The sequence below is a fragment of the Podarcis gaigeae genome, assembly GCF_964106915.1.
Source record: "Podarcis gaigeae genome assembly, chromosome: 16".
NCBI lineage: Eukaryota > Metazoa > Chordata > Lepidosauria > Squamata > Lacertidae > Podarcis > Podarcis gaigeae.
The window spans coordinates 14,827,084-14,833,996 of NC_139693.1; positions in this window are offsets into that span (position 1 = coordinate 14,827,084).

Genomic DNA, 6,913 nt, shown 5'->3' on the forward strand with positions numbered 1-6,913 from the left:
AATTTGTTAAAATTATGTGTTGAAGCATTAACGCTTGTTAATAATATTTTAAACGAGAGAGAGAGACATGTTGACCAGGATTCCTTTGTTAATAAGGTATTTATTAATAATATTTCAGTCTGCAAAACAGGCCCCTACAACATCATAAACACATAACAAAACAGCAAAAAAAATGGGTTGGATGAAGCTCAAGTTCTGTTCCACACAATACAGGGCTTATTACAAAGGATCCAGGGAACTTGAAGCTGCTAAGAGACTGGGAAGTGTGGTTCTATGAGGGGGAAACAATGGTTCCCATATTTTTTAGAGGAAACTAGGAACTTTGAATGTGCCTGCAACACTGCAATACGTGAGGCAATCCTACCACAGCTTGCAGAAGCCTTCTTTGCAGAAACTAGAGGGAAGGGTCTTTTTTTGTGATGGCACCCATGCTATGGAATCACCTCACTGAAAAGAGGCAAGTGCCAATGGTGATGTGTTTCCTCTACTTGCTGAAAACTTTTTTAGTCATGAAGGCCTTTGAGGCCCATTAGTACCTACTGTTGCATGTTTAGTTGCATTATTAGTTTACTTCAGGGATAGCCAACATGGTGCCCTCCATATATTTTTGGACTACACTTCCCAGCAACCCCAGCAACCCTGGATGGTGGTCAGGGATGGTGGGAGCTGTTGTCCATCAATATTTGGGAGCACCATGTTGGCTATCCCCGTTTTACTGCATTGATTTTAATAAATGTATTTTAGATAGCTGTAAATTGTGTTGATATTTTGGAATGTTTACCCTTTTCCCAGGCTTTGGAATGACTAGGATGAAAACAGACGCTTTTTGCTGCTGTTATTGGGGGTTGCAGTTTTTATGAACGGCATGTGTTTTTGTGTAAATGTGATTTTATTATGATGCATTTTTACGTATACTTCTGCTGTTAAATATGTTGCAAGTCTCTGAGAGATCTTGGGTTGTATTCAATGTTAGTCATACTTGGAGTAGATCCACGGCAATCAAGGGATTTCAGTTAGTCATGCCCCTTAATTTCAAAAGGATACAATCCCTTTAATGTAACAAGCAACTAATAATAATAATAATTTAATAAATAATATTGTTTATCTGCTAACTAAAGGAAAGGCCTAAGCACTCAGAAAGGAAACAAAGTGCATAATCTAAAGGGAAAGTGAGAGATTGGCTGCATTATTATCAGATAATGGAAGTTTTTAAACTAGACAGGAAAGTTGGCTTCCAGGTGGAAAAATCAAAACTAGAAACTGAATTGCTAGAACCTAGTACTAAGAACTTGTCAAAAATGTAGAACTTGTTGTTGAAATGGAATACACAAGATGAAATGGTTAAATCTGCAATGATTAAATGGGCGCAGGATATTGGTCATGACATAATGTTTGCTGACTGGGGAAAGTTATGGACCACCGGGATGAAATTTACGGCATGTAGTGCCTTGAGAGAAAATATTATGAAAATGATTTATAGGTGGTACATAACCCCAGTCAAGCTTGCAAAAATTTATCATTCGCCCGAGAACAAATGTTGGAAGTGTAAAGAAAGGGAGGGAACATTCTTCCACCTTTGGTGGACGTGCCCAAGGATTAAGGCTTTCTGGGAACTGATCTATAATGAACTGAAAAAAGTACTTAGGTACACTTTCCCTAAGAAACCAGAGGCCTTTCTCCTGGGCATAGTCGGCCAATTGGTTGTAAAGAAGGATAGAACCTTTTTTATGTATGCCACAACAGCAGCAAGAATTCTTATAGCAAAGTACTGGAAGACACCAGATTTACCCACCGTGGAAGAGTGGCAGATGAAAGTGATGGACTACATGGGCTTGGCAGAGATGACGAGCAGAATTCGAGACCAGGGAAGAGCAACGGCGGAAGAAGATTGGAAAAAATTTAAAGACTATTTAAAGAAATATTCTAAAATCAGTGAATGCTAGATTGATGTTGAATGAGAAAAATAGGGGTTAATAGCGATAATGGTTAAGTGGAAGAATCTGAACAATTTGTATAATCAATTTGAAAAAAAGGGAGGGATTTGCTAATTAACTATTTCGACATGAGAATGCAGAAAGGGGAGGTACGAGGAAGTCGGGAGAGTAAGGACCATGAAATTAAGAGCCTGAAACTATACGTGTTGTATGTTTTCTTTATTGTCTTGTCTTTTTTGTTATGGATGGAAAACTAAATAAAAATCATTTTGAAGAAAAAAAAAACAAAGTGCATAATCTAGCACTTAATGTTTCCTGAGAAATGTCTGTTGGGTAAAAACAACATTCTTTTGGTACGAGTGGATTCCTCCAGTCGGGATATATTTCGTGCCGTGGGCTTTCTGCTGGCCAGCTGCATCTAGACACTTTCTTGGCATATTTCATAGGAAAAGAATGAGAAATCAACATTTCCCCCCTCCTCTGACATTCTTTGTTTTTCTTATAAACTTCCTTTAGACATAATCAAGCCGTTGTCACTGCAAATAAGAACCCTGCTAGGAAAGCTTCATCTAGTCCCAGCCCCTTGTCTCCAGTTCAAATTTGGAGGTAGACTGGTTCTGAACTGGAGGTTCCATTCAGCTATTAGGACCAGCCATTGCTGCCAGATCTACTATTAATTTATCTATATGGCTGGGGAACCTCAGGCCTGGGGGCCAAATGTGACCGTCCTGGTCTCTATATCTGATTCTCGAAACTCTCCCCAGAGTTGGGCCCTGCCCAACACCCTTATTTATTGTTTTTGATGGCTGGAATGAGCCCTAGGACTCTGATAATGCTTCTTGCTTGACTGCATAGAGGACAGAGAGGGGTGTGTGAGTGTAGAAACTAGCCTACTGCACAAAGGTGGATGTTAACATTCATTGCTCTGCCCTCTTTTGCCTCTTTTGCCAGCATGTGGCTGCCAGAAAGTTGCCCGGGGAAAAATGCAGCCCTCAAGACTGAAAAAGAAAACTTCCCCCATATGCTTCCAATATGCATTTTCAATTAATGCACATGAGCCCAGTTGCCAGCAAGTAAAAGGTCTTAATAGGCACAGTGGTCTGGCACTTTCGTCTTGAGCAGACACATCTGGGATCAAGCTGTAGAAAAACAAACATCTAGAGATGAGCGAAGAAACGAAGGAAGTTGCCAGTGATGAAACAGATGCAGCTGGGACATCTCGGCTGTGGAACTCTCCTTGTAACTGCCCTTTTCCAGCAATAATTATTGCAAAACTTTATCGGGCCAAAATGCAAGGGAGAAGATTCAAAAGGGACAAGACCCCAGCTGATGGGAGTTGTAGTCCAACAACATCAGGAGGGAGGCAGGCAAGCGAATGCTGCTCTGGAGCTTACTGGATAAAGTCACATCGCCCCCAAGTGATCCCAAGAGAGGCTTGACAGGTCTCACAGCTTAATCTGAAGTTTCAGAATTTTAGCATTAGGGTCTTAAGGAAAAGGAGTGACATCTCAGGATACTGGACTAGAATAGGAATGGGGAACCTGATTTCTGTTCCTCCAACTCCCATCATCCCTGATTGCTACCTATTCTGACCCAGGAGAAAACGTATTAGTTGTTCCAACCCCATGGGCTGTAAAAGTTTCCACAGCCCTGGACTGGATGACCTCCCTTCCAACTTTCTGTCGTCCCCCACAACTCACCCGTTGCTGCTGACCCTTGCTCCACCCCATGAAGCAACATCTCTCGCCACCACCCCCATCGCGTGTGTATGGACACAGTTCCTTCTTTCGCAACAGCTTGGAGGGTTGGAAATCGTGCTTTTGCATTCTGAGAAAGTTTAAGGACGCCACAGGCAGGCACTGCTGATTTTGCAAGGGAATGCAGAGAGAGAAAGGAGTAAGGGCCGGAAGGGAGGGGCTCTGAGACAGGGTCATGGGGTTGCCAAGGAGTCAGAACCAAACAAAGGAAGCCCTAGCAAGCTCCTGGAGAACATCTGAACCCGGGACAAGGGGCCTGGTCCACAACTCTGCCAATGAGTCACTCCTGCCCCTGGGCAGTGGGGAAAGAGGAAGGAAGAGGGTGAGAAGATGCAAAGGAAAGAAGAGTCACTTGCAAACTGGACTTATTCCAAAGAAGATTCTTCTAGTACTGAAAGGCTCAGGAGGACGGCTTCAACCCAAGTCTTTCCATCTTGGAGCAGAACCCTTTTGACAAGGACTTTCCCTTTCCTGGATGGGACCATATACAGTAGTACCTCGGGTTACATACGCTTCAGGTTACATACGCTTCGGGTTACGGACTCCGCTAACCCAGAAATAATGCTTCAGGTTAAGAACTTTGCTTCAGGATGAGAACAGAAATCGTGCTCCGGCAGCGCGGCAACAGCAGGAGGCCCCATTAGCTAAAGTGGTGCTTCAGCTTAAGAACTGTTGCAGGTTAAGTACGGACCTCTGGAACGAATTAAGTACTTAACCCGAGGTACCACTGTACACATATATATGTGTCTGGGGAGGGAAACACTTTGCATATTGCAAAGAACTCTGGGGCACCCTTGGGCGCAGCGTTAAAGAGCAAGGGTGGGGAACCTCAGGCTTGGGAGCTGGATGTGGTCCCCCAGGCTTGCCTGTATGCATAGGAGAAAACTCCTAGGGGGATGAGGTCCTTTTGCACCCCCAAAGTAAAGTATTTCAGGGGGCCGAGGGTGAAAAATTAATGGGCATTGCCATTCAAATCGTGTGTGTGCACCACATCAAGTGATCGATTGTGTGGGGCGGGGCTTACCTGCCACCCAATTTTTTTCCAAGTTGGCACCCCTGTCTGTATGGAAGATAGCAAGGGGAATGTAAATGCTAGCCTAACATACGAAAGGTAAAATATACCGGTACATTTGTTGCTCCACCCCCATTTGCCTCTGTTTTAGATTAGGGCAAATGATTTTTCCACCTAGCCCTGTATTGCATGAGGTGGAGAGATGTTTTTCAGCTTACGTACCAGTGGTGGGTGTGGCCTGACATGCCCCGCCCCCAACCCATGCAGGCAAGCAAAAGATATCAGAACACTTCAAAGACATGTCAGCCTGGATAGCTCAGTTGGTTAGAGTGTGGTGCTGTTAACACCAGGGTTCTAGGTTTGACCCCCGTATGGGACAGCTGCATATTCCTGCATTGCATGGGGTTAGACTTAGAAGATCCTCAGGGTCCCTTCCAACTCTACGTTTCTATCCAGTGGCATAGCATGGGGGGTGCAGGGGGGCCCGGCCACACCGGGCGCAACACCTGGGGGGCGCGCTCGCCGCCTCTGGAGTCGCCGAAGAGCCTCGGGCGCATGCTGTAGCAGAGCCCCATGTCTCGCGGAACCGACGAGCTGTGCGCGCATCCGGGCTGAAGGCGTCCGGCAGGCAGCGGCCCTCAGCACTCGCCGCGGTCCCCGCGCACCAGGCAGCCCCTCCTCACAGCCCCGCCGCCGCTGCTGCAGCTGCTGGGCCATGTTGCATTTTCCTCACCTCTCTGCCCTCCTCCTCCGGGCAAGCAGCGTCGTTTGGGCGGCAGCGCCAGCGGCAACTCGCCTCAGATCACCTGACACGGACCCGCCGCCGCCGCCGCTGTGGCTACCTTACCGTAAATACCCCAGCCCAGGCAGCAGCAAGAAGCTGGCAGCGGCGGCAGGTTAGGGGTTAGGGGCACAAATTACTTGCCTTGCCCCGGGTTATGGGGCGCAAATTACTTGCCTTGCCCCGGGTGCTGACAACCCACGCTACGCCGCTGTTTCTATCCCAGGCAGGCTAAATCACAGAGCAGAGCTGGTGAGGGGTGTGTGGCTTGGATAGTCCTGAGGTCTGGATAGAGATATCTGGAGGACCACACTCCCACCTACTGTACTGCCTTCTCTGACTGGCAGTGGCCCTTAGGCAGAGATGTGTCTTCCCCACCACCTGATTCTTGCTTAACTCAGGATGCTTAACAAGCATCTGGCTGACAGCTGTGAGAGCAAGATGCTGGACCACATGGACTATTGGCTTGGACCAGCTGGGCTTTTCTAGTGGTCTTATTCCTGGGATTGAAGTTGGGGCCTTCTGCATGCAAGGTAGGTGTTCTGCCACAGTGATCCACTGATCTACTAGGGAAGTGGTAGAAGATGAACACAAGCTGTTGTTTTAGACTAGGTTGAACAATTGGTTCATTGCAATCCAGTGTTTGGTTGCCCTAGTTGCTCTCCAGGATATTGGAGACAAAAGGGGCCTTTCAAGAAACTTCATCCACCGTTTCGGTTTCTCTTTGTTTCTCATTTTTCCAAACTTCTCCAAATCCATTTGTGATTTCCCCCGCAAGTCCTCATGAAATTTCATCAGCACTGTTGCGCAAATTTCTGCTTACATGAATTTTTGTTTGCAATTTTGAGCAATAAACACATTTTTGCAAAGCAATTTTCCCCACGCACAATACATTATTATGTCGTTTTCACTGAGATATGCATTTATGTACACACTTTAGGATATGCATTTGTGCACACGTTACTGGGGCTGGAGAACTGCATTGCAAAATTCAGAACTGTGCAAATTTTGACGGATGGCTTCATTTCTGACCAAGTTAGGTAGATCGACCATCGAAAGCAAAATGAATCAAATTTCTCTGCCATGTTCCTTCATCATCAGTGTTAAAGAGTCCCCTGCCCATACCCACTCTCCCGCTACTGCAAAAACCCTCAATTTACTGCATTCAGAGACTATACTGAGAAACTGGAGGAGGCGAGGAGAATGGAAGGTTCGGGGTTCACCTCGGGTTCAAATCCATTTGTGCGCTTGACTTTGGTGAGGGGGAAACCCATGGCAACGAAGGCACTGGTCCGTCATGACTGCTTTGCCATCTCCATGGCCACGGAGACCATAGAAGGGTTACGGAAAGGGAGAGAGGGAGAGAGCAACAGATGCTGCCTGGTTGTAACAGGCTGGCTTTTGCACACAAGGCAGTCTTGCTGGTTCC